The 26,475-nt window shown below is 45.7% G+C and overlaps 1 protein-coding gene and 1 long non-coding RNA gene across 2 annotated transcripts in view; one reads left to right on the top strand and one right to left on the bottom strand.

Annotated features, from left to right (window-relative positions):
* The window catches only part of LOC139054413 (coiled-coil domain-containing protein 125-like), a 158,378-nt gene that overhangs the window by 98,467 nt on the left and 33,436 nt on the right, over positions 1-26,475 (bottom strand). The gene's annotated exons all lie outside the window — the stretch shown is intronic.
* On the top strand, positions 8,616-12,103 carry LOC139054415 (uncharacterized). The gene is made up of 3 exons (XR_011511193.1): positions 8,616-8,666; positions 10,200-10,753; positions 11,985-12,103. It is a non-coding gene; the product is annotated as an uncharacterized lncRNA (long non-coding RNA).

The following is a 26,475-nucleotide window of genomic DNA, read 5'->3' on the forward strand; positions in this document are numbered from 1 at the left end:
TGCATTTTAAGAGGATAATCTTGTGATCGGATATTCCGGGTAAAACTTCCACGGAAGGGCCCTTTTCAAGAATGGCTTGAGAAACAAAAGCAAGGTCAAGTGTGGTGCTGGAACTGGAAGTGACACGTGTCGGTATCAGCACAAGCTGTGCGAGATTAAAGCAGTACGCAGTTTCAAGCATCATTTCAGACTGTGCGCAAGGCGGTAGTGAGCTCAGTTGTTCCCAGTTTATTGTGGGCAGATTAAAATCGCCGCACATTATAATCTTGTTGTAGCGTTTTGTGTTTATTTGAAGAAATTCATGCAGTGACTGGAGCAACGAAACATCGGCACTAGGAGACCTGTAGACTACACCGACTAGTAGGCTGCATTCACACAAATGAACAAGAATCCAGACCATTTCTACGCTCGTCTCGTGAGGAATAATAGTGAAGTCTATTCCCTTTTTTAAGATAATTGCTACGCCACCCCCTCTTGAGCCACGATCCCTCCTGACCATAATGTGAGAGCTTGGTACTATGTCAGCATCCGAGATGTTTTCGCTTAGCCAAGTTTCAGTTAGGAGTGTTACGTCCGGACGAAAGGCCAAAAGTAAACTTTCTAGTTCTACAGTTTTATTCGTTATACTCCTAGCATTAGCACTTATCATGGTGAGCTCTCGTGGAGGCAGGAGCATGCCCAATGATTTCTTGTTCTGTTTGCGCTTTGATATGTTGCTCGTACTGTTTACGACGCCTGGTCACTTGTCATTCATAGGGACTGCCTTATTGAGTGTATCGTCCCACCTGTGCAGCTTGCCGTTAATTCTTACCTTGTCGTAAGTTAAAACCACTTTGTCGTGATTGTTCCTGTTTTGCTTTGTGTATTCCCACAACCTTTTTCTTAATAGCTGAACACGAGGCGAAAATCCTCAGAAATACTGAAAGGGGTCCCTTTGAGACGGCCACAGTTACTGAGAATCTTTATCTTGTCCCGCCCATCAACTAGTTTAAGTATGACTGGGCGGCACTTGTTTTCGCATGGCCTCCCAAGCCTATGTATACGCTCTATTTTAACATTAGGAAGTTGTAGCACGTCCTCAAGGAGTTTCTTAGAAACTTCCTGTTCTAACGTCTGGTATTGCTCACCCTTTCTTTCCTGTAGCCCATAAAGAATTAAATTGTTCCGTCTGCTTCTGTTTTCCAATTCGTCCACTTTAAGATTGAGCTGATCGACGGTTGTTTGTAATTTATCAGCTTTACACGTGTATTCGGCGACAGTGACTGCGACATCATCAATTTTCTTATCAATAGAATTCAATTTATCTTCAAGCCTCTGGCTTGAAGAGCTCATGGTTGCCTTGATCTCGCGTATTTCATGCATTATGTTTTTAAGCATTTCATCCGTAGACGGCCCCGGATTCGATTCAATATCACCGCAACATGAGATAATATCTACAAAACACAAATACAGTCAGGTGAAGTGCTCGCGAAAGAGCAGGTCAGTGACCTAACGGCCGAGTCTTTTCCGGCCGGCAGCTATAGATTTGGAAGGCTCATTTGTGACTTAACTAGTTTAGACAGGTAGTTAGTATTTTTTCTAGATGATCAGCTTTTTGCGGTACGCAGAATTTTATTTGAGCACTAGTTGCAAGTGTTTTTTTTTCTAGCTTTTTGTGGTAGCGATAATAGAGTGCTGCTAAGATGGTCAAGCAACTGAAGGTTAAATGCAAGGAGTGTCAGGCGTCGGTGATTTGGAAGGAAACACGGTTCGAATCTGTAGAGGAAGGTGAAGATGCGGATTTTATGTGCAAAAGGGCACGCCTGGAAAGGGCGGACGAAGCGAACACCAGCCTAGCGTTACGTATGGATGCTCTAGAAGAGCAGCTACAGGTAGATAGGGCAGAGAAGAGCAAACTCCAACAGCAGCGTAGTGAATTGTTGCACGAAAAAATTGCCGACCCCGCCATGCGAAGTCACATTGGCCGACTTTCAAGTGCCAGCCACGTGGATGGGGCCTGCACTGGCATGGACAGCGTTAGGAAAGAAGGTAAGGCAGGTTCAGGTAGGAATAGCTACGCACACGTGGCAACTAGGAAGTCAGTAGGCGATGAAGAGGAGGGGAACAAGCTAACCCCGACGAATAAGGTCACAGTCAATGATAAGAGGCAGCAAAATCTGGAAGTTAGGAGGGAGGAAGGGAATACCCTAGTGATTATCAGTGGTGACTCAAATATGGGTATGTGCAAAAGAACTACAATGGAGAGTGCAAATGGTGATAAGCGGGTAGCAGTCGGGGCGTTCCCAAGCAGGAATATAGACGCAGTACTGAGAGAGACAAAAAGCCAACTTTCTAATAATGTTGCAGAGCGCAATTGGTAGTGGTATTGGCGGGGCTAATTGACGTCCTGAATGGTGAAGGCGCAAAAGTAGTGGAAATATTAGCGGAGGGAGTTGACGATTTAAGGGCGATGGCACAGCAAGTCCAGATCGTGGTATGCACAGTGCCGGAGGTGCAAGGACAGAATGGAGAAATTACCGAAGACGTTGTGGCTGTTAATCGGGAGATAAGAAAGCTAAGCCAGGAGAAAGGCTTTGAAGTGGCAGATATAAACAGAAAAGTGCATAGAGCAGGCTTTGGCGGATGTTTTACGCGAGATGGCTAGGAGCCGAGATCGACTGGCGCCTGGGCAGTAGCTTTTTTAGGGTGTCCGTGGACTGCGGCTCAGGGCATGGGGGTAGGTAGAAACAATGTAGAAAGTCCAACAATAGAGGCTGACGCCAATAAAATCGCCACTAGGAGGTCCAGGAAGAAAACTACAACGAAGAAATTTAACACCAGGATCATGTACATAAACATGCAAGGCGGTAGAAAGAGAGCGAAGCGGTTAGAAATACAACAGCAGTTAAAGGACGAAGAAGTAGGTGTATACGGGCTATGTGAAACACATTTCAGGGATCTAGAAGACTCACCGTTTATTGAGGGCTAGATCTGGGAAGGGAGCAATAGAACAACAACGGAGAGGAAGGGAGGAGGAGTAGGTATGCTGATACATCAAAAATAATAATAATAATATTTGGGGTTTTACGTGCCAAAACCACTTTCTGATTATGAGGCACGCCGTAGTGGAGGACTCTGGAAATTTTGACCACCTGGGGTTCTTTAACGTGCACCTAAATCTAAGCACACGGGTGTTTTCGCCCCATTGAAATGCGGCCGCCGTGGCCGGGATTCGATCCCGCGACCTCGTGCTCAGCAGCCCAACACCATAGCCACTGAGCAACCACGGCGGGTGATACATAAAAAAAAAACAAATTGGCAAAGAATAAGTTCAACTTGCAAAGAACATGTCTGGGTATCAGGTACAATTGCCGGTAAAAAGACGTGGCTAGGAGTAGTTTATTTAGGGACAGGGGACAAATGCAGGCAGGAGAACAAGGATCTAGTGAAGTGTCTCAATAATGATATAAAGCTGTTTGGAGAAGGTGCCGATATTATTCTGCTGGGTGACATGAATGGCCACATCGAGGATCTGGATGGATACGCAGATTGTAAAGGGAAGTTGATGCTAGACTTCTGTGAGTGACACAACCTAGTTATGTAAATAGAGAAACTAAGTGTGAGGGACAAATCACGTGGGAATCCCGTAACAGGCAAACGACCATTGACTACTGCTTAATGTCGCAGAGGATGTATAGCAAGCTCGCAATAATAGAAATAGACGAAGAGGGGAAGTACAGCCTCGAAAATTATCATAAGCGTATTAGTCTACCGCTGGGAGCCCTGCTCAAAAGAGAAATGCAGGGAAGTCAAAAAGAGTACGCAAAATGAAATAACGAACAAATAGCGCAAATAGCGGCCGGCATAGAGGAAGCAATAAAGAAACATCCCATGGAAAGCTGGGATTATAATCAGTTAGAACTACTCATTAATACAAAAATAAAAGAAGTAAAATGAGTAAACCGCTGGAGAGGAAAGAGGAAGCCACGGAGTTGGTGGAATAAGGAAATTAGAGAGGCCATCGAACAACGACTGTTGGCATCACGGGAACAAAGAGAAGCAAAGAGGGCGCAGTTATCTGAAGAGGAAATAGGCCAAAAGTGGGAATCTTATCGACAAAAGAAGCAACAAGTGCAGGTCCTCGTCCAGGCTAAAATAAAGCAGTCCTCTGATCGCTGACTGGCTGAAGTTCGCGATGGAACTAATAAAGGGGGATCAAGAAAATTCTGGAACCATATAAGCTGGCTGGGTAAAGCGAATCACAGAAAGCAGGAACATATTCACGATGCCGACGAAAAATGTTTAGAGGGAGATGACGCTGTCAACTACATTGGTTCAGTTATAGCAGAGTCATTTAGGAAAGACGATAGGGTAATCGCCCCAAATGAGGGAGCAACACAGAATAGCATAATAGAAAACAGCTTAGAACTGACCAATCTTAACTGGAAAAAGGCGGAAGCAAATGTTCCAAAATGCACGTCCGCGGGGATAGACGAAATTCCAATCAAGTTAATTAATGAACTTGGCCCAAGAAGCAAGGAAACGCTGATAAAAGCATTGGATGCAGTCATAACAAATAAGCAAATTCCGCACAGCTGGAAACAGAGTAAAATGAATTTGATTTATAAAGGGAGAGGTGATAAGAAGAACATAAAATCCTTCCGACAAATTACGATAACGTCAGTTATGTATAGGCTGGCGATGCAGGCGGTGAAAATAAAAATGCAGTCATGGGCAGAAAGTAATCGAATGCTCGGAGAACTTCAGAACGGGTTCAGAAGTGGTAGGCGCTTAGATGATAGCCTGTTCGAGCTTACCCAGTGCATAGAAATAGCTAAGGCGGAAAATAACCTCTGTATTTAGCCTCCCTGGACATAAGCGGTGCATACGACAACGTGAACAGGGAACTCCTGTGGAACATATTAAAAGATGAAGGTATCCGTCATGAGGTAATTGATTTTCTACATGAAATATATCGAGAAAATAATGTTGAAATAACATGGGAAGGAATTAAGAGTACGACAACTGTCGAGGAACACAAAGGATTAAGGCAAGGTTGTCCTCTATCACCGCTGCTATTCATGCTTTATATGACAAGTACGGAAAGAAGGTTACAACGAAGCCATCTAGGGTATAATCTGTCGTACAGATTAGGCGGAAAGGTTGTTGAGCAACGACTACCGGGTTTAATGTATGCGGACGATATTGTACTGTTAGCAGATAGCCAGGAAGATTTGCAAACTCTGGTTAATTACTGTGGGGACGAAGGAGACAGTTTAGGTTTCAGTTTCAGTGCAGCTAAGTCCGGTGGGATGTTTTTCAACGATACAACTGATCAGGAGCTTACAATACAAGGCCACGAAATACCCCGAGTGGCCGAATACAAATGTCTCGGGGTATAGATAAGCAAAGGGCAGATGTACACGGAAAAGCACGAACAGTCTCTCATAGCAAAAGGGCGAAGAGATGCCAGGATAATGAAACATAGGGCATTGTGGGGTTACAACAGGTATGAGGTACTGAGAGGCATTTGGAAGGGAGTAATGGTGCCGGTGCTTACTTTCGGGAATGCGGTCCTGTGTTTGAGGACAGAGGTTCAGTCGAGACTAGAAATAAATCAGAGAGCTGTGGGAAGATTAGCACTACGGTGCCCACGGGAAAACCACAAACGAAGTAGTACAGGAGGATATGGGCTGGACATCGTTCGAAGCACGGGAAGCTGGGAGTTAAATCCTATAGGAGAAACGTCTGAGGAAATTGGACAAAAACAGGTGGGCAGCTAAGGTATTTAAACACCTATACAGAAAGAGCCTTGACTCACAATGGCGGAAAAGAACTAGGAAGCTAACCAGTAAGTATGCCAGACACGAGGACGAAGAAAGACAGAGCATTAAACGACAGGTTAAAAACGCGGATGGTAAAAATTGGATAAATTCAATGGAAAAGAAGCATAGTGTTGAACTATATCGAGACTGGAAACAGCAGATCAGGAAGGAAGCGTTTTATGATAACTCAAGAGGCAGTGCCCTTCTCTTTGAAGCTAGGTCAGGATGTCTTAGAAAGTGGAGCTATAAAAAGAAATTTAACGAAGAAGAAAACACATGCACTGTGTGTGGTAAATCTGTAGAAACAATAGAACACCTCACACTAAAATGTGATGGTATCTATCCCGATGTCGATGCTGCCACAGTCACGCTTCCTGAGGCCCTAGGGTTCAGAAATAACAATAGTCATGTAAATAAATATGCGGTGGAAATTAGCAAAAAGCGAGTGGAAGATTGGTGGCTCAAACGCAGAGATGTGACATCAGGTATAAAGTGTAGGAAGATGCATTTAAAGAAAGTGGCGAATTTTAATAACTTACAACACAGTTCTAAACAAAAATAAAAAGCTGAGCATGGTGGCAACTGCCATCACCCCGTTTCAAAGGGTACGCTCCTATCTTCCATCTATCCATCTCTCGTGGTCGATTTAGACACCACTGACCTCCTTAAAGCCCTTGGGTTCAGCAAGAGCAGTGGAAAAGTAAACATGTCCACAATAGGGATTAGTAAGAGGCGATTGGAGGTTTGATGGAAGAAAAGTAGGGAAACGACAGAGAACGGAGACGTACTAAAGCACAGTTCGCAATAGGGGATCAGAAAATTTGGTTGTGGGAGTTCATATTGTTTTTTTCATTTATTTCCTTTTTAACCTAGGTAGGACATTAGACAGTATAATAGCAAGAGCTTGGTGGCGCAACCCACCGCGCCGTTCCAAAGGGGACGCTCATAACATCCATCATTCCATCTCTCCGCCTTGCAGGTTGCCGCAAAACTATTACGTTGAACCGTTGTTTATTTTGTTTGCTAAGGTAATTTTATAAGAGTCAGTTTTTCAGACATTGTAGCTCCGCACAGATAGCCTTGGGCCGATGCGGGAGGCCCGCGCTCGAAAAGCCACCCACCGGTGAACAGGCTTCAAGGCTGAGCCCGGGACCACGCACCTTGCTCAGTCTGGGCTCTCGGGCCCATGCTCGTGCAGCGCTCCTGACACAGAGGGAAATTATCGTAAAGGCATTCATGAGTAAAGGACTAGCCTCCAAAAGCCACCGTGGTTAGATTTGGCGTTGCGCGGCTAAGCACGAGGCCGCGGGATCGAATACCGGCCGCGTTTCGATGAGGGAGTATTTCAAAAACGAACCGTGCATTGGGTGCATGTTTAAGAACCCCAGTGGGCCCAAATTAGTCCGGAGTCCCCCACTACTGCGTGCCTCATAATCACATCGTGGTTTCGGCACGTAAAACCCAGGAATTTAATTTTTAACTATGCGCCATCATTTATGTTGACGTTTTCAGGGATCAACCGTGACATGGAGCTTGACATGCATGGTCTTTCTTGACGCACTATTTGTGGTAGTGCGGTCTGGTGCCGAGGAAAGTACACGAGCAGGCTGAAGTGGACTCACAAAAACAGCGAGAGTTTAATGACGTAGATGGTGTAAATTGAAGTGTGCTACAATAATGTTGAGTTGGGCGAGCGGTCGGGCTGGCGCAGGAGTCAAGCACCCGACGACGAAAAGTGGTGTGGAGGCGCTGCGATCCAAGTGGAGGCGGTCCCCAGGCAATCAGAAAGGAAGATTAGGTGTTGAACGTAGAGCACACCAGCGAAGCGCTGAATTAGACCACAACGAATTAAGACCCACAAAGGACAAGAATAGAGACGCCAAATTTTGTTACCTAAACATGCAGGGTGGCCGCAAGCGGGAAAGATTGCAGGAAATTCAAACGCAGCTGAATGACATAACTATTAGCATGTACGCCTTGATCTAAACGCATCTATGAGATTTCGAGCAGCCACATGTTGTTGACAATTCTGTATGCGAGGCGTGCAGGAGATTGACTATAGGTGAACGAAAGGCGGAGCTAATTAGGCGAGGTACGAAGTGGCAAAGATTGATGGATTAGCGGAACATGCAAACACAAATGGCTTGGCTCACTTATGCACACGCAGTGGTAGCAAAGTTTAAAAAATCCGCCTGAATTGCATCTTGTGAAAGTGGATCTACTGCGAAGCTGTTGCCGACGCACCACCGCCATAAGCGACGCACGCCAGGCCCGCATTCTTCAAGGCACTGCTGAGCTGAATGATAGCTTGAAAGTGAAATCCGCCATAAGGATGATCTGTGCACGCTGCGGGTATTCGTTGGTCGGATCACACGAGGGGCTCACCGACGGACGCACGATCGGCCAGGTACGCTTGCGGACGAGCTCGCGCATGCGCAGACAGTGCGGCACGGCTCGTACGCCATAGAGAAGAAAGGACACAAGAGGGGACACTCTTCAAAAACTGGCAACAGGAAACACGTCACGCCTAGTTTCAACAACGTCCGTTAGTTGACGCGAGCATCAGAAAAAAAGAATGTGAAATAAACTTCCAGACAACGTTTTATTTTTTTTTATTCCTTCCCACTAAAAGTGAAAACGTTTTGCGTGTAAATGAACTTATACTTTGCAACTTTTTGTTGCGTTGCCTAGCAACAAGCTAGCGGCACGCCAGACGCGCGTGCCTACTTCATGCGCCAGACAAGCCGCAGGAGTGAGCGAGGACGGTCGTACAGTCGAGCGCGATTTGAAGGTTATCGCGCGAGCGTCGACCGGGAACGCGAACAGCGCCATGGCCCAGAATTCTCTGCCGAGGCGAGGGAGGTATCAGTAAAGCCCCTCAATTTTCCAAAAGTAGCGCCATTCTTAGATCTTTCCGCCACTCCTCCTGTCGCCCCAGCCTCCTCCGCTCCCCCATTGGCCAATGTGTGTCACGTGAAAGCGGGCCCCGCGCTTTTGTATATTTTTTTCTTTCCGGCGCAGAGCAGGCGCCGCGCTTTTGTATATCTTTTCTTTCCAGCGCGCTGCGACCCCCAATCTTGGGCCTGCGACCCCCATTTTTGGGCCTGCGCGACGAAGTACGGCAGGCGGTTTGAAGGAGCGCGGTAGTTTTATACAATGTGTTAGGGCCGAGTGCTTAATTGCGATGCCGTGCTGCTGCGCCTACGGTTGCCACAACAGACCCAGTGACGGCAAAAAGCTTTTTGTTTTACCATCCGCCGGGCGCAACGCAAAACGAAGAAAAGTGTGGATTCACAAGATCGGGCGGGCTGACTTCGAGCAAGTGGCAAAGAACGCGCGGCTTTGTGAAGTGACACGGCTCCTCCAACCTCTTCTTTTGACGCCCGTGTCAAAACGGGCCCGTGTCCAATGCATTGGGGGTGCGTTAAAGAACCCCAGCTGCAAAAAAAAAAAAATTAATCCAGAGCCCCCATTATGGCGTGCCTTATGAGATCGTGGTGTTGGGATGTAAAACCCAAGAATCAACTTTTCTTCTGTCTTGTGTGCCTTGACTGTTCCAGTTAACGCAACACTGCTTCCTTGTGAAAACTTACAACGCAAAAGAATACAGACGCACGTAGTATACAGAGATAAAATTAGCACTTCAACAAAAGTGTTGCTGGTGCCAATGAGGGAGGGGGATAATTATTTTCTGAACCTCTTTCCAGTTGTCCCATCAAGTTCCTTCTTTCTTTTCTATCAAATTCTAACCATTTGCACTGTAATAAATAAATAACGATTTCATATGCTGGTACGTTGTTAAAATTATCTATACCGCCTATGTGTGAAAACGTTGCTCATGGCCACCACAACCTGTGCATGAGCTACGTACATCTGTAAAAGGCGCGGAACAGAAACGGCCCTGCTGCCAGGCATTGCTGACCGCAGACAGTCGGAATCTCTCACGCGCCGGCCGAACAAAAGCATCCTGCAGGTACGTAAATTAACCTACGAAACCACGTGCACATACTTTCGCGCTGTCAAAACCTGAAACTCTGGTAATTACTCGCGTGTCTGAGCACACCGCGTGCTTGTGTCGTGTTTCAGCAACACGAACTTTCAACGTGCGCGCGCTTTACGCCTTAAATACGCCTTGAATAATAGTGCTTTTCTCTATTTCTTCCGCAAATCCGACACGACATTCTTAAGGCCAGTTACCGACTGACAAAGCAAGATCTAGATTGAAAAAACTGCTCCGCAGGTCTCGAACGAACTTTTCCGCGGATTTCCTCCCGTAGCGTGTTAGCCGTCGTCTGCTACGGCAGGCCCACCACCAGCGGCGCCACCGTCGAGGCCGCGCCGAGCGGAGGAGGAGGGAAGTGAATGGCGCTACTTTGGGAGATTGAGGGGCTTTAGGTATCAGGCCTGCTTCCCTCACTCTTTTTGCTGTTCCTTCAGCAGCCGTCACTCCCTGCTGGGCTATCAGTTTCTTTCTTTTTCTTTTTTTTTGGTTCTGCGAACAGGCAGTGATCGCAGTGCGCACGACGTATTCTTCGGTATTATCTGAAATTGGACGTTACGAAGCTGTATCTAACCTATGTAACGTCATTGCTGCTGAGCCAGGAAGAATGGGTGACCAAGAACATTAGCTTAAGACCGCGAAGATACGAGGTAACCAAGTCCACACTTTATCGCAACAAATGGAAAGCGTAGAATATAGAGAAAGGGTGGTGAGTTTGTCGCGGGGTGATGGTTGTTGTATGTAACAGCGAACGAGGGAGAGAAGAGTGCGAAATCATTTTTCCTGTCCCGAAACCGGCCGCCAGGTGCCTGGAGTGCTGGGCTGGTTGACGCTCGCGCGATAACCTTCAAATCGCGCTCGACCGTACGTGCGAAGCTCGCGTGCTCGGCGACCCGTCTGTTTTGGATATAGCCCATACGGCACCACTGCACTACTGGACTACAGCAAGGTGAGAAATTGTGTTTGACAGTGTGCGGTGCATTTTAATCACATTTAGGCTTAGTTCGAGTGGCGCAGTTAGCGAAAAACAGCACCGCCGTCCTGGCGCAGTTAATTTGAGTTAATGCCTCGTCCTGGGAGATGTTTGCGACGCTTTCTATGAGCCGCAACATTACTGTAACTTATTTCGGTAGTATTTGGGTACGCTTGCCGCGCCCGGCTTATTGACGCAGTAAGCGAAAACCGGCTCGGCCGTGTGACGCATTTGCGCGTGTGCATGCGTGCACTACGTCGTAGCGCCTGAGACAGACAAGTTTTCGCGCATTCTGTGGCCCCCAACATTATTGTAACTAACGTCGTTATATTTCGGGTAGTTTAGAAGCACGGTTGCCGCGCCCGGCTTATTGACGCAGTTAGCGAAAAGCAGCTCGGTTGTGTGCCGCATGCAGTTTCGCGTGTACTGAATCTTACCGGTAGAAGTTCGTGACGCATTCTCTGACCCGAAAAAAAGTATTGTAATTTATTTGGTAACTTTTTGGGATACCTTGAGGCTTGCTCGCCGCGCCTGGGGTTGTGAAGCTGTTAGCTAAAAAAGCAAGCCACGGCCGCGGCCACAGTGAGTTAGTTTTGCGTGTACTGAATTTTAGTGGGACAAGTTTGTGACGCATTTTGTAGCCCTGCAACAACATATACATTACTGCGGTACTCACGCTTCTCGAAAACGCGACGAGCGATTGCCGAGAGTGATAACACGGGAGTGTTGCATGCGCCGGCAGGACGCGTAAAAGATAACACGGAGGAGCTCAAGAACATGACATTTATGTATTCTGAGCGACTGACAACAGGCTTTGCACCCACGAATATGTCTCGAGTGCGACTAGAAGGCATTCTGCGAGCGTGCAACATGGTCTGGCCTAGCCTGTGTTGTAGCTTCCTTTGTGTACTTGGCGTACCATCGTGTCGGCCGAGGCCAAGTTGTTTTGGAAACGCGCAGTCACCCGTGTATTTGTGCACTTAAAGTGCAGGAAATAATGCCCGGGAAAAGGAGGGGTGCTTGAAAATCGCATGTTCAGATTTTATGGCATTGTTTCGGAGGAGTCTTTGCTGCGAAATGTACGTAAAAGTGAATTTATCTGTAATGCCGCTCATTCACCACTTACGCACCTTTCGCGTCTACACGCAATACTCCTGTTAGGTCAATATACGGAAATCATACATGCTTGTAATTTACTTTCTTTCAGCTGATGACATCCGGTGGAGCATCGTACGGAAATGACTGCTGCTTACCTGGTGCCACAACTTTGGATGAATGCAGAAGAAGCCCGGAACGAGCATTTATATAGAGCAAAATAAACATTCCATCATTTCAGAAGACGTCTTTCGTTTTCTTTATGAAATTGCACCTCACAGATTCGGCGCAGTCTTGTAAAGGTCAATCGCAATCGTTTCTACTTAAAACGATTCCACGCGAAGGCCACGCGAGGTTCAGCAGAAGCGGAAAAAAAAAATGAATGCCGTGCCGAGCAGCGGAGCCGGCGCGGCGTGTACCAACTGGTTTTCAAAACGCGCGCGCGCCCAAAACCGGAACGAGTCAACAACATCCGCTTGGAGTGCTACAGTCAATTCGGCCGCTGGGCTCTATGGGAGTGTCCGCTCTTGTTGAAATTTCTTTCTCTATGAGCTCGCGCAGATGCTCGAGGGGCGGGATCTTGAACGGCGTCGTCTGCTACGGCGGCGCGCGCTGGCCGCATTGTCGAGAAACGTTCTACTGTCAGGTGCAGGGCGCCGATCACATCGTTACTGCGTGAAATGAGCCGGTATTCTTTGCTAAGCGTTGCGCGACGCCCACTGATACACCTCGAATGTAAGTTCATCGCTGCATGGCAGTCATAGACGACGTACTGATTCCATACATTCTTGACGGCCCGTTTCTGGAAGGCGACTATATATTCTAACGCGACAGGACGCCGATTCACACTGCTCGTGCTGTGCAAGAACTGCTAGAAGAGCGCGCAGTCACTCTCTTGGAGCGGCCGCCTCAATCCCCGGGCGCCAACATCATTTAAAATGTCCGGGGCTCGTTGAAAGTATCGCTGGCGCAACATCCCCTCTATCAGTCGCCCGAGGATAGGCTTCGATCCACCATCGTCAGCGACTGAGACGTGCAGCGAATGAACCCATCCCTGATCAAGTCATTCTACACTTCACTGCCTTCCAGGATGAGCGCTGTCATCGCTGCCGCTGGGGACATGACGAGATACTAACTGAAGTTCCGAGCGTGACGTGTCCAATTCCCCACCGGCGGGCAGGGTCTGTCTGGTGTAGCGAATGATTGTCGAGAAAAATCACTTCCAGCTCATTGTCTGAACCTAAAACGTTCATTTATTCGTGTCCGTTTGTTTCACCGTGTTCGACTCCCATTGTTGAGTGCTTTGTTTTCCTTTCGAGTCAATCAATCAATCAATCTTTATTTAGCATTCATTCATTTACAAAAAATGAACACTAGGACAAGAACTAAAAGCTGCTTTTTTGCAGCTTGACAAGGTTCTTGCCCCTACCCATGACAACGGGGTCAGAATAATGTTTGTTCACATTAGTGTGTGCAATGCACAAATGTATAAGTGAAAAACGTGTGAGGCGAAATGTACAATCAGTGATACAAGATGATACAGTACAAATGACATATATGAATATACAGTATACAACAGAAATACATAATTATTTTCAACTGCTGTAAAACTCATCATAGAACGTTTTCTTGACATGCAGAAACATAGATAGCAAATGAAGATGTGCGTATAAATTTCTTGAAGGTTACATCCTATATGCGAAAATGCCATCAAAATGAAAACTACTTAGTTTAAAGGAGGCAAGTAGTGACTTCCCCTAGCCAAAGTAACGTTAAAAAAAATAATTACTCAGTTTGAATTAGGAAGTCTCGTAATGTTTTCCTAGTAGTGTCAGTTATCTCTATACCGTTATGAAGTTTATTTAATAAGGATGGGATGCGACTGGATAGCCGATGTGATCCATAATTAGTACGAGAGAGTGGTAGCTGCCATCTCTTTCTTTCCCTAATGTTATACGATATGTCTATTGGTTCTATTAGGTTGCACAACCGCAAGAACGCTTCGTTATTATACTTAAAGTAGCTCTGGTATTTTAGGGCAAGGTTAACGTTATATAAACTTACTAGACAAATGATATTATACTTTGAAAATAATTCAGATGTATGTGCGTTGAATGGCGCGTTTGCGATATGACGAACAGCCTTTTTTTGGAGTAGTAATAATTTATTGATATTTTCTTTTGACGTGGTACCCCACACAAGGTGGCAATACATTAAATGAGATGAGAATAGTGCGTTATAAAGGATCAGCTTAACTTTAGATGGTATCGTCTCACGGAGTCTACAAAGCACGCCGCAAGCTTTGGCTAAACGGGATGCAATAAGTTCCACATGTTCATTCCACGTTAGTTTTTGATTAAATATAACACCCAAAGTTTTAACGTTAGGAACAACTTCAATTATTTCAGAGCCAACCTGCAACAGTATGTCTTCACTCAGATGTTTTTGTGGAGGTGCAAAAATAACAGCTTTTGTTTTTGTTGTATTTAATTTGAGAGCGTTAACCTTGCTCCATTCGGCCAATTGTTCTAGTGTGGTATTTGCCAACAACGAGAGATCGCTGATATTGCGAGACTGAAAGAATAGGCTGGTGTCGTCTGCATAAATGATGAAGTTAGCGTCATTAGAAATGTTGACAATGTCGTTAACATATATATTAAACAATACTGGCCCTAGTATACTTCCTTGGGGAACGCCCTGTGTAATTTCCCGGAGACGTGAATCTTCTGATGAAATCGAAACTAGTTTTTTCTGTGATTAAGATACGATTGTAAGAGTTTGAGAGAAATGCCCCGAAACCCATAATGTTCTAGTTTAGTAAGAAAAGTCTTATGATTTAGCCTATCAAATGCTTTAGAGTAGCCTACGAAAATTCCTAGCGTTAGTTCTTTATGCTCAAAACCATTTAAAATGAACTCTTTTTGGGTTAGCAGAGCCAATTCAGTTGACATTCCCACACGGAACCCAAATTGTTTATTTGATATGATGGAATGTTTATCACAAAATGACTTTAGTCTTTTACAAATAACTTTTTCTAGTCCCTTGGATAGGACAGGCAGTACTGATACTGGCCTGTAATTTGACAGCTTATTTTTGTCACCGGATTTAAATAGGACTGTAACTTTCGCGTGTTGCATTTTTCTAGGAAAAATTCCAGTTGACAGCGATAGGTTAAAAATATGAGTAAGTACTGGGAGCAAGAGATCAAGCACAAACTTAATAGGTCTTATTTGAAATCCGTTCACATCGCGGGATTTACTATTTTTTAGTGACATGAAAATTGCATAAACTTCATATGGATCTGTAGGTTTAAGGAAAGCTGTATGTGCGTTCCGTTTGCCCAAATACTTGGTTACTGCTATGTCGTGAGTACTTTTTTCCAGACTTGTGAAGTAATCATTAAACATATTTGCTAATTCTTTGCCTCTTAGCGTTCTATCTTCAACTACAAGTTCAAAGTCAACACTACTGAGGACATCGGAATGCAAAAGCTTTTTAATTTCGCGCCATAATAGACTGCTCTGATTACTCACCTCTTGAAATAGGTTCTCGTAATACAGTTTTTTTGCATTTCGTGTAAATTTCGTAACATAGTTCCGATATTTCTTAAAGCTTGCAAGATCATCAGGGTTTCTTGTTCTGACAAACTTATGATACAGTGAATCCTTCTCAAGGATCATCCTAAGGCATGCGTCATTAAGCCACGGTTTCCGTTTTCTAGTTGACTTCTTTACTCTTATATATTTAAAGGAGTTGTCATACGCTTCCTTAAGGGAGCGCATGAGTTTATCATATGCATCATCAGCGTCCTGACATACAAGCACCGAAGTCCAATCAATATTAACTTTTTGCCGGAAAGTGTTTAGTGTTTTGTAATTAATTTCCTGGAAAACAAATGACTGGGACTGACGCACTGGTTTTGAAACCTGATGAAGCCTGCAGAACATGTATATCGGCAAATGATCGCTCATATCAGCTACAATCACTCCTGATTTGGTGGTATCTTCAGAACAGTTAGTGATGAATAGATCGAGTAGTGTTTGAGATGTATGACTTACACGCGTAGGCTCTGTAATAACATTCCTGCAATAAAAGGAGTGGAGGAGTAGTTGTAGTTCTTGGGATTGCGAAGTACTTTGCAAAAGATTAACATTGAAATCCCCGCCCACGAAAAGGTTCATGTCGTTTAGACACACGAAGCTGAGAATCCTTTCAAAGAAGGTAATAAAGTTATCGATCTTTCCATCAGGTGGGCGATATACAACCACAAAAACGTATTTTTTGTACTGTAAGCTTAAAACTTCATAATCAGGCGTTATAGTAGAAAACTCAGGGATCAAGGTGCAAGAAAACTCATTCGATACTAACTGCAGCACGCCGCCTCCGCGACGGGAAGGCCTGTTTAAGAAAAAAGATTGATATCCAGGTAGGTGAAGAACATCACTCTGTTGCTGGTACCAAGTCTCAGTAACCATTATCACATTAAATTGAAAAGAAAATTTGCTTAAAAACATGGAAAACTCATCGCACTTGTTCTTAGCAGATTGCGCATTCAAGTGCAAAAATTTCAAGTAGTTGCAGTCGTGCGGCACTACAATGTCAGCAGGTGTATCCATTTATAAACAGATAAGATTAGCGCGAACTAATAACAAAATCGCGTTTAGCTAATAATGGTGGCACGTTGCATTTTGTCCAAGTCTGATTCAGACGAAATACGCAGAACAGGAGATGTGTCTGTTTGACGTGCGAAAATCCTTCCGTTCCTAGCCCATGCGAAACGCTAGTTTACTTCTTTTTTCTTAGCAATGGTCATGCCTAGCAGCTTCTTGAGCTGAGGGCAGAGGTGCTCATTTATGTAAACAGACTGGTTATCAGGAAACCCGATATCATTCGTAGTGAGCCTGTGCTTCCTGGCTTTATTAAGGACTACATCGCGTTTAGCCCTGCTCTGGAAAACCACCACTATGTTGGGATCAGAGTCGGAATTGCGCGCCGGAATTCGGTGGCAGACTTCAATGTCCTCTTGTTTTATGGTCTCCCCGAGGACATCGCCAACTTTTCCAAGTATGCTTACGAGGCTCTCGGACCTCTCCTGCGGAATTCCTTTCACTTCAATATTTTTATTTCTAGAATACTGATCTTGTGCAATGATTTTCACGGCGCTTTCCTGCACTTTCTTTTTCAGCGCCTCAATTTCTTGCGCTAGCACCTGTTGTGTTTCTTTCAGTGCCACATTCTCGTTTTTTACTTTACTGCATTCTTTCTTTAGAGCCTCGAATTCTTTGTTTATAAAGTCCATGCTGTTCTTCAGCTCTCTTAATTCTTTGCGAAATTCGCGCTTCAAGTCAGCAATTTCAGTGGTCATAATGCAAATGTCAAAATCAGGACAAAAAACAGTCAACACAACCAGGGGCGTAGCCAGGGGGGGGGGGCTTATGGGGCTTCAGCCCCCCCCGAAATTTTTTCGTGCTGTCCATGCACCGCCGACCAAAGCGACCCCCGGCGCCGGAAATCACTCTGGATTTTGTCTAGAATGTCTTTTTGACCCTCGAAAAGACATTTAACCGCGAAGATTGCAAACTCGGGCTGGATTTCGTGGCAACGCCCATACACCGGGAGTCACATAACGCCAAGCAGTCCCATCCGAGCACAAAGTTTCAAGGGCGCTTTGATGGTGAGCGGGCTCGCCGCGGCATCTCACTGAGGCCACGGAATCTATGGAGCGCATGGATATCAAATGCGAAACTTTATGGGTATAAATCTCATAAGCTCTTCATGTGAGAGGTGCATTGACATTTCCAAAGTATGCTTTAGATCTTCGATTGCGGAACTGTGTGGGTTTAATGTTGTTATAAACCTTTGACGCCAAAGGTCTATATTGACTTTTCTAAAGTCTTACATCGGAACATACAACGAGAGAAGCCAAATCAACACACTAGCAGACGAGTTGACAAAGCAGGCAGCGAGGTCCAATGACAAAGCAGGCAGCGGGACGCTTCAGTTGCCGGATACGTTTATTATATTATTGCGAAAGCAATTATATGGACACTCCAGGCGCATTCCTGCCATCGCCCTGATGTTTCGTATAAAGTCCAAGGGTGATAACATCGTGACCACGCGCTGCATGCTGTATGTGCGAGTGAAAGCGTAGGAGGGGAGGTGGAATGGGTGAGCCGACGATGGTGGCTCAGTCTTGTGTGCGCAAAGGAGAAAAGCGGGGAGCAAGCGCGCCGCCTTCCGTCGCGCGCAATACATCGGGGGGAGTGGATGGAATGGGGGCGGAATCTAGGATTCTGTAAATCTATGATTGTGCAACATCTTTATTTGCCTTGTTTGACGCATTATATACAGTTACTTCTTCTTACATACATAGACTCATTGGAGACTTATACGTATACTTAAATATCTTGTTGCGAGGTTTTGTGTATACATGCAGTGAACTTTGTTTCCAGTGACACTTTTTTGTCCTTGATCAAGCCGTATTTTCGCATTGCATATCCCATTGTATCTTTGCATTTCTAATGTACGAGGGCGAGTCAAATGAAAGTGAGCCTACCCTAACCGCGCAATAATGGTACGGTTCATTATCTGCGAGGCATGCGCGTAGGAGAACGGCATGTCTCATTTACAAAAGTGACACGCAGGTGTGAAGATAAATGTTATTTAATGCTCTCATACACTGGGTTGAATATGGTTGCGTCACATAATGGACACTTCAAAAGCTGAACAGCTCGGTGTCGCGAAGTTTTTGACAGCTGAAGGTGTTTCCAAAACAGAAATAATCACCATATGACTGCCGTGTACGTTGAACACTGCATTTCATTGACCAATGTGAAGCGTTGGCAGTCAACGTTGCAAAGACATTCCAAGACCGGGCCAAAACCATCGTGCAATCACCCCCCACACAATTTCAAAGGTTCATGAGCTGCTGAAACAAGAACGGAGGATAAGCATCGATGAACTGGTAGACCATCTGAACATCAGTCACGGTTCGGTTCACGCCATAATTCATGAGCTTCTCGGTTATCGGCTCTTTGGTGCGCAATGGATCCCCAAGATTTTTATCCATCGCGAGAAGACGGAGAAGTTTCGCGCTGCCTTGACTCATCTGATCGGGTATCACAATGAGCATGACGACTTCTTGTTTGCAACTGTGATCGGGGACGAACCTTGGTGCCACTACTACGAGCCTAAAACACGACGGCAAAGCTTACAGTGGAAACATTCGAATTTATCACGCCCAAAGAACGTAAAGGCCATCATTTCCGCTGGAATGGTGTTGTTGACTTTTTTTTTCGATCGACAGGGTCCATTACTGATAGAATTTGCTAAATCTTGAGAGGCTATCAATTGTTTCCGAAACGCCAGAACGGCAGCGTGTCGCAATCAAGAACGAACAACGTAGAAAATTGACGAATGGGGTTATCTTGTTCCACGACAATGCCTGTCCCCACGTCGCTTATGTGGTTAATACAAAACTGGCAAAGTTCAAGTGGGAAACGCTGCAACATCCGCCATACAGCTCAGACCTGTCACCTTGCGACTTCTACATTTTGGGGCAAACGAAAAAACAGCTCAAGGGAACCAGATACAGACTTTTTGAAGCAGCAATCCAAGGAGTTTTATAAGACGGGAATCACGCAACTCGTTAGTCAATAGGACAAATGTCTAAATTCTCATGAAGACTACTTTGCAGTAAAGTACCCCGTTGTTGGCTCATTCATTTGACTTGCCCTCATATATCTTGCAGAACTCCTGCTTTCTATACGTGCTCCCTGTCGCGACTATAACTTCGGTGCAATTACTCACGATACACGACAAGGGACAGTTACTCCGGCGTAATACATTGGAACAAACGACAGCGTCATTGAGATTTTTCACTGGCCACTGCACATATACAAGAATGTAGGCACGGTTCTTGAATGACAAAGTTTCATTAACATATTTGTCCTCAACTTGTTCAGTTCATTGCCTTTTAATTTTTCATATCAGCGGCATGCACTGCTTTCCCGGTTTCGAACTCATATAGTTCTAAAGTTCGTGTGATATTTTCTTTACTTAATAAATAGACAAAAAACATGGAAGCATTGACGTCAGTTATGTTGGGCACAATTTTTGGCACATACGAGTATAATATTTTATGAAAAAATACATACTTTACTTGTATTTACAGTGCGTAGCTTTCAAGAATTCGTTTGCAGCATCTTTTGCAATGACAATGCAATTATTATTCATGTATTTGATCCCTCGATAAATTCTTTAAGAGGAAGCTTTAGCTCGGACCCAATCCGACGCGGCCTATTCAAATACTTGTAAAACGCAGAAACGCTTTTCTTAGATAATCCTGCTAATCGCTTTTATTGAAATAGGTTGTATTTAAGAGAGAAAGTTAAATCCTAGTGTCTGTTGGAAATATAACTTCGATGTAGTGCCTGAATTTTGTTTAAAATATTTTGGAAAATTCGAAAGTTTGAAAAAAATAGAAGCACGACGTTTACAAACTAATAGCTATGCATGAAGAGCAGATATTGTGGTTCTGTAAACGGCATTTATTATAACAGTCAAAGTGGAAAAGTTTGCTGTGTCAATTTGTATCTTAATTGGTTACGTTGCGTACAAGGGTTCTGCAAAAGCCGTATTTCCACAATACTAATTTTTTTGAGATTCATGTGTAACATATCTATTTTGTCCGCTGTAGATGTACTATTAGATGCAATTCACAGAATTGTGATATCATTTTTCATTGTTGAGTCACGGAGTTTTAAACTTGATAGTTTCGTTTTCTGGAAATTTTCAATTTTGGCCAATTTTTTAATAAATAATTGACCACCTAAATGAAAAATTCGAAGCCAGTAGTCACTAGAATTAAACTATTTCTTTTAAATGCAACAAACCTCCTCAAATTTGGTGAAGTGGTTGCAGGGAAAAACGAATTCCCCTTCTACATGTACTTAAATAGGAGCATCCGAGCTAAAGCCTCCTCTTAAGGAGGAGGCTGAGCTGCAACGTGCAGCTATATATATATATATATATATATATATATATATATATATATATAGGGCCGGTGGCGGAGCCCCCCCCCCCCCCCCCCGAAGAAATTTTCTGGCTACGCCACTGAACACAACGAGGCAGCAGAGGCAGCAAGGTACGTAATAATGCACTTTGAAAAGAATCGGAAAATTTCAAACCTGTGGAAATAAGCAGTACGGTTCAGAGTGTGCACTGTTTGCTGCCTCCGCTGCCAAGTGACTGCGGTGGTCGTCTGGGGGTCCTTTTAACGGGATCCAGGCGGTGACGACAAGGTCACGGGTTGTACGTTGATTCGGGATCCAAGCAGCGACGACAGGGTCACGTGGTTGTACGTTGATCCGCTTCTGCACTGTCAGTGCTGCTGCGCTCAGGACGCAGGCGCCAAAGACGCCCGAGACGAAAATCCCGAGGTGATGCCCAGCGATAGCTCCGAGAAGGCCTGTGGAAATAAGCAGTACGGTTCAGAGTGTGCACTGTTTGCTGCCTCCGCTGCCAAGTGACTGCGGTGGTCGTCTGGGGGTCCTTTTAACGGGATCCAGGTGGTGACGACAAGGTCACGCGTTGTACGTTGATTCGGGATCCAAGCAGCGACGACAGGGTCACGTGGTTGTACGTTGATCCGCTTCTGCACTGTCAGTGCTGCTGCGCTCAGGACGCAGGCGCCAAAGATGCCCGAGACGAAAATCCCGAGGTGATGCCCAGCGATAGCTCCGAGAAGGCCTGTGGAAATAAGCAGTACGGTTCAGAGTGTGCACTGTTTGCTGCCTCCGCTGCCAACAAAGACTGAGCACGTTGCGCGCACATCTTGGTGCGTTTTCTCGCTGCTCATTACGGTAGCACACACAGTGAAGAAATATACGTGCACACGCTCAGTACTCCGGCCTTTCGAAAGAACAAATGAACCATGTTGTCAAAAGAAGTTTGTGGAACTCCATTATCGCCAATGAAGGATCAGAGTGTGGCGACGCACAACGTTTAGTAAAGAATATCAGCTCAGTTCCCGCAGTACCGATGAAATCGGTGCACTGCCCCTGACAGTACCACGCTTCCCGAAAATCCGGCCAGCGCGTGCCGCCGTAGCAGACGACGCAGATCACGACACTGCCCCTCAAGCATGTGCGCCTGCTCGAGCTGCTGCCGCCGCACGACTCCATTGCTTGCCGCATCGCGACGCAATACGTTCCGAGTTTTCCCCTTAGTGTGAAACAAACTGCACACGCTATATTTGCCTTTAAGAAGATCGGTACGCTTGACGATTATTTTTATGGCTGCAATGCGGCGAAAGGGCAGCGTCTGCTTAACCATGTAAGGGACGCTGAGCAGGTAATTGGAAACGACATCGTATGTGCCGCCGGAAAAATCGTCAGCACATACAATGCGGCACATACATACGGCACCTACGAGCTAAAGTCATTTTTGCAGTTTCTCACATTATGTTTGCTACAAATCCGTGTTGTCTCTGATGGCGACAACGGACTTCTATCGACACTGTGCGGAAATAAACAAGATATATCGCTGCATAGCACAAGTACGACATGCGCACACAACTTTAACTAGTACGTCCCCTACAATATGGAATAGAGGCAGCAATGTAGACAGCTTGGTCATTTTTTAACAGTACTCAAGAGACGGAAGTTGAAAGTATTATTAATCATTCCTGCTTCAGCCATGCCGGCGCGACCAAAACACGGGTGTGTATCGTCCAGTAACCCGATCGATCGGTGCAGTGGTGAAGCAGGAATGAACTCCGGTCATGTTCAATGCATCATGCACATATTCAATTTCTCGGCACGCGTGTACTTCGGCCACTGCTAGCGCATACAACAGACGTGGTTTCCATTCTTAGACAACGCACACACAAACGAAACACGAGAAAGAAGACAGGACAAGCGCTCGTTGAACTTAAAGTTTTTATATGAATAAAAGGATTATGTACCGAGTAATTATTAATTTCACGTGGGTTACATATAGTAACCGTCATACACTCAGGAGTGATCAATGAACGAGCTCGCTTCGTTTGCCAGATATTTAGTTCGCTCGGCGCACCGCAGTAATCCATGTCTGTCGTCTGCTTCTTTCGTACCATTTTCTTGTGAATCGGCAGAATTTCACTGGTGGCATCACCTTTTCATGTTTACATTGCTGTCGTGACAGTTAACAACACAATAATAATTTCCGGTCATCCGAAGAGGCGCCGTCGCAAACAAGAGACGTTTCGCGCGCAGCGCGAACTGAACGCGGGCGCGACCGTGAAGGGAAGCAGCGACGGAAACCTACACCCGTTGGAGATGAAATCGCGCCGCCAGGGGAGAAACGAGCGCTGGAGTCTAGGATGAAACTTGGCGTGCGGTCGTCTATGGGAGTGTCCGCTCTTGTTGAAATTTCTTTCTCTATGCGTACGCGTCGAAACGCGATTGCTCCCTGACGGTCATTTGAGGGACGTTTGTGCGTTCGCGCGAGTAAAAGCGAGAGAGAAAATCTGGGGGCGCGTGTTGTATGCGTTTGTCCCTAGGCGTGCCAGCATTGCGGAGTGGGGTTTGTGCTGGCTGCCGGCGCGCTGAAACAGGCGAAACGCCCCATTTGGCGACCGCACAGACTGTCTCGCACCGGCGGCGCTCGTGCCGAGCTTTCTCACGGCGACCTAGGTTGAGATGTTTCCGTGGGAGCAACAGAGACCGTAGTAGAGGCCGGGCCGCATATATATAAGGTTTATAAGTCACAAGCGCCTTAGCGACCGCGGTTGAACGCAAATGGCTGAAAGGCCGCCGGTGACGCTCGACGCCCCTGCAACCACTATGAGAATATGTCGCGCTACCCTAACGCCTCTTACGCTAAGCTAATGTAACCTAACCTAACCTAACGTTTACCTAACCAAACTTGGCCAAGACGAAAACACAATAATGCTCACGGCGTAACCACTAGTGACAATACGCCGCGCCATCCCCTAATGCCTTTTACGCAACCTAACCTAACCTACGTAGGCGAGACGCAAAGCCAATATTCTTCACGGCATCACATCAGACAGGGATGTCCAAGAGCGGTTGCTAAGGCACCCTGCCTTTATTTCACCAAAAGGTTACCACTCAAAAAATGCCCCTGAGGAGTCGCGGACAGCAGCATACGAAAAGCCTGCCAAGAGCGAAGATGCTGCACCAGGAGAGCAGGCCGGGCCTCTACTAGCGCACTGCTCGGTGATGTTTTTAAATCAGTGGTGTTTTTTTAAGGTAAAGCGCCTAAGGGGCAAGAAAAGTTTAGTCAGGCATGACTGACAGCACGTGCCAGCGCCGAAGGCGCGAGAAAGTAGAGGGTTTTAGAATAGGGGCCCCAATAGTTTGGGGCCCCAAAGAGCTTCGTTGGGGCACGCAGGAGTGAAGAGCTTTAGAATAGGGTTTTGTGTTTGCGGATAGCGTCTTGCGCTGACAGCGCCACTACGGCGTCAAAGAAAAGCTATTACAAATAATTAAATCAACTATACCATATTAAGATAGGAATAGTAATTGTGACTTCCCTGTATTCACGTTTAATTACAATTTAGAGGTTATTCTGTGAGCAGCAAACAATTACTTGCGCTTAGTTTTGAGCAAACCAACTTTACGTGCCTTCACCAGCCAAGCTTAGCCGTTTTAGGCCTACGAGCCATAATATCCACAATTCGGAATCAGCGGCGTCTAATTATTCAATCTTCATAACACATGCTAGTTGAGAGAAAGCGATAACCGCAGTCACTTCTCCTAGCTTGCGAACTTCACGCGTTAGAACGAATCGAACCCAGTTTGGTGCTAGGTTAGAGCCGTCGCTTCGATGGGTGCCGCCATGTTTGCTAACGCAAAGGTTCTGAGGCCGCCATTTGGGCTCCCGCTAAATCGGTGAAATAGCGTTCCCAACGCAAAACCCAAACGCAGTTTGCGTCTCGCGCATGCGCAGTGGCTTCGACGCTATTTCTTTGGGGCCCCAAAACGTTTGGGGCCCCTATTCTAATACTCTCTAATTAGTTCCCCATAGCAGGCTCCTTGAAACCTCGATTGGCTGTAAAACGTGTGCTGCCTGATCGGTCTCCACGGCCAGCTACCCCGTGGTGCAGAGCTTGACCAGCCAAAGAAAAAGCTAGTATTGATCTAGCCAAGTGTAAAGCATTTTAAACATTTACAAAAACAAAGTGTTAACGATTACACTCCTGCGAAAAATTTACACCAGCAGCAAAGAAGAATACGTTTTCTTACTGCTACTGTGTGTGGTTGAGCTCTATGCCACGAGGTGGCTGCACCATGCAGACCATTCACATTTGCGCTTCTGTTCATCCCCTGAAACGACACGCAAGGGGACACAGCCTTGCGCTTGCGCTTATCGTAATACCGGACTCGCGAAACGCTATTGTGTTAGTAATCTTCCGTTGTAAAGTGACGGCCGCAATCGCGCAAATCCTGGCGCCGATCGGATAGCGGCAGTCCGATGCGCTGCAGCCAGTTCGCTCGTCTACTGGCTTGCAGAGGGAGACAATGTCGCAGCTTGACATATTGACAGTCGCTACGTTTGCAGTCCACAACGCAACAAAGTCGAATCATAGCGCTCGCGAAAAGACAGACCGACACTGACGGCGGAGCTCTCGTCAAAGACGGAGCACGTTGTAACACAAGCAGACGACACTTGCTGTGTGCCGGAAGTGGTTAAGTGTACTGAAAAATTGTTCTTGTGCATTCTCCTTATGTTACTTTCTTTTTATAAAAACAAATGAACTAACATTCCAACTATTACGAACATCATTTGTTTCCCATAAAGTTGGAAAAATTATCGATCACGTGCCCTGGTCAGCCTATCGGATAGCTCGCCTTCATCATTATCATCAGCCTGGTTACGCCTACTGCAGGGCAAAGGCCTCTCCCATACTTCTCCAACAACCCCGGTCATGTACTAATTGTGGCCATGTCGTCGCTGCAAACTTCTCAATCTCATCCGCCCACCTAACTTTCTGCCGCCCCCTGCTACGCTTCCCTTCCCTTGGAATCTCGCCTTAAGCTCACCTTAATGACGTCAATTGGGTGATTTACGTCATATGGGTAGGTGCAGCTGAAAACTGCGCCGAGCAGTTTGCTGCGATTGGCAGCGATGTACATTTTTAAAACCTTATGATAAATTACACTCTTTACGCGGAACACTTAGATGCGTCAATTAATCATCAGAAAGACCTACTCTAACGACTCAGTACGTTTGTAGAAAATCATCAAAATCGTTTGAGGGGCCCTTTTTTGGCGGACGCACTGGATTACATATTCGAGATGAAGATGTTGGTGCGTGCCCAATTATTTTTGTAGCCATTTTATTTTGGCACGCAATCATTCACATAATTTTGCTACCTGAATTCACCCTCCTTCGCAGAAGTACAAGAACAAGCGTCATATTTTTTCCTTCTAAAACAATCCCATTTTGAGCAAATTAATTGCTGGGGTGTCTGTGCCGTTTTTTTTTTTCATTATGTGGATAGTTGCAACACGTCTGGTATGTGTTTGTGTAAAGGTATTGTCATCATGCCATTAATTTCCAACTATTCTCCATTATACCGGCGTCCCGCGACAACT

The sequence above is a fragment of the Dermacentor albipictus genome, chromosome 1, assembly GCF_038994185.2.
Source record: "Dermacentor albipictus isolate Rhodes 1998 colony chromosome 1, USDA_Dalb.pri_finalv2, whole genome shotgun sequence".
In the NCBI taxonomy this organism is placed as follows: domain Eukaryota; kingdom Metazoa; phylum Arthropoda; class Arachnida; order Ixodida; family Ixodidae; genus Dermacentor; species Dermacentor albipictus.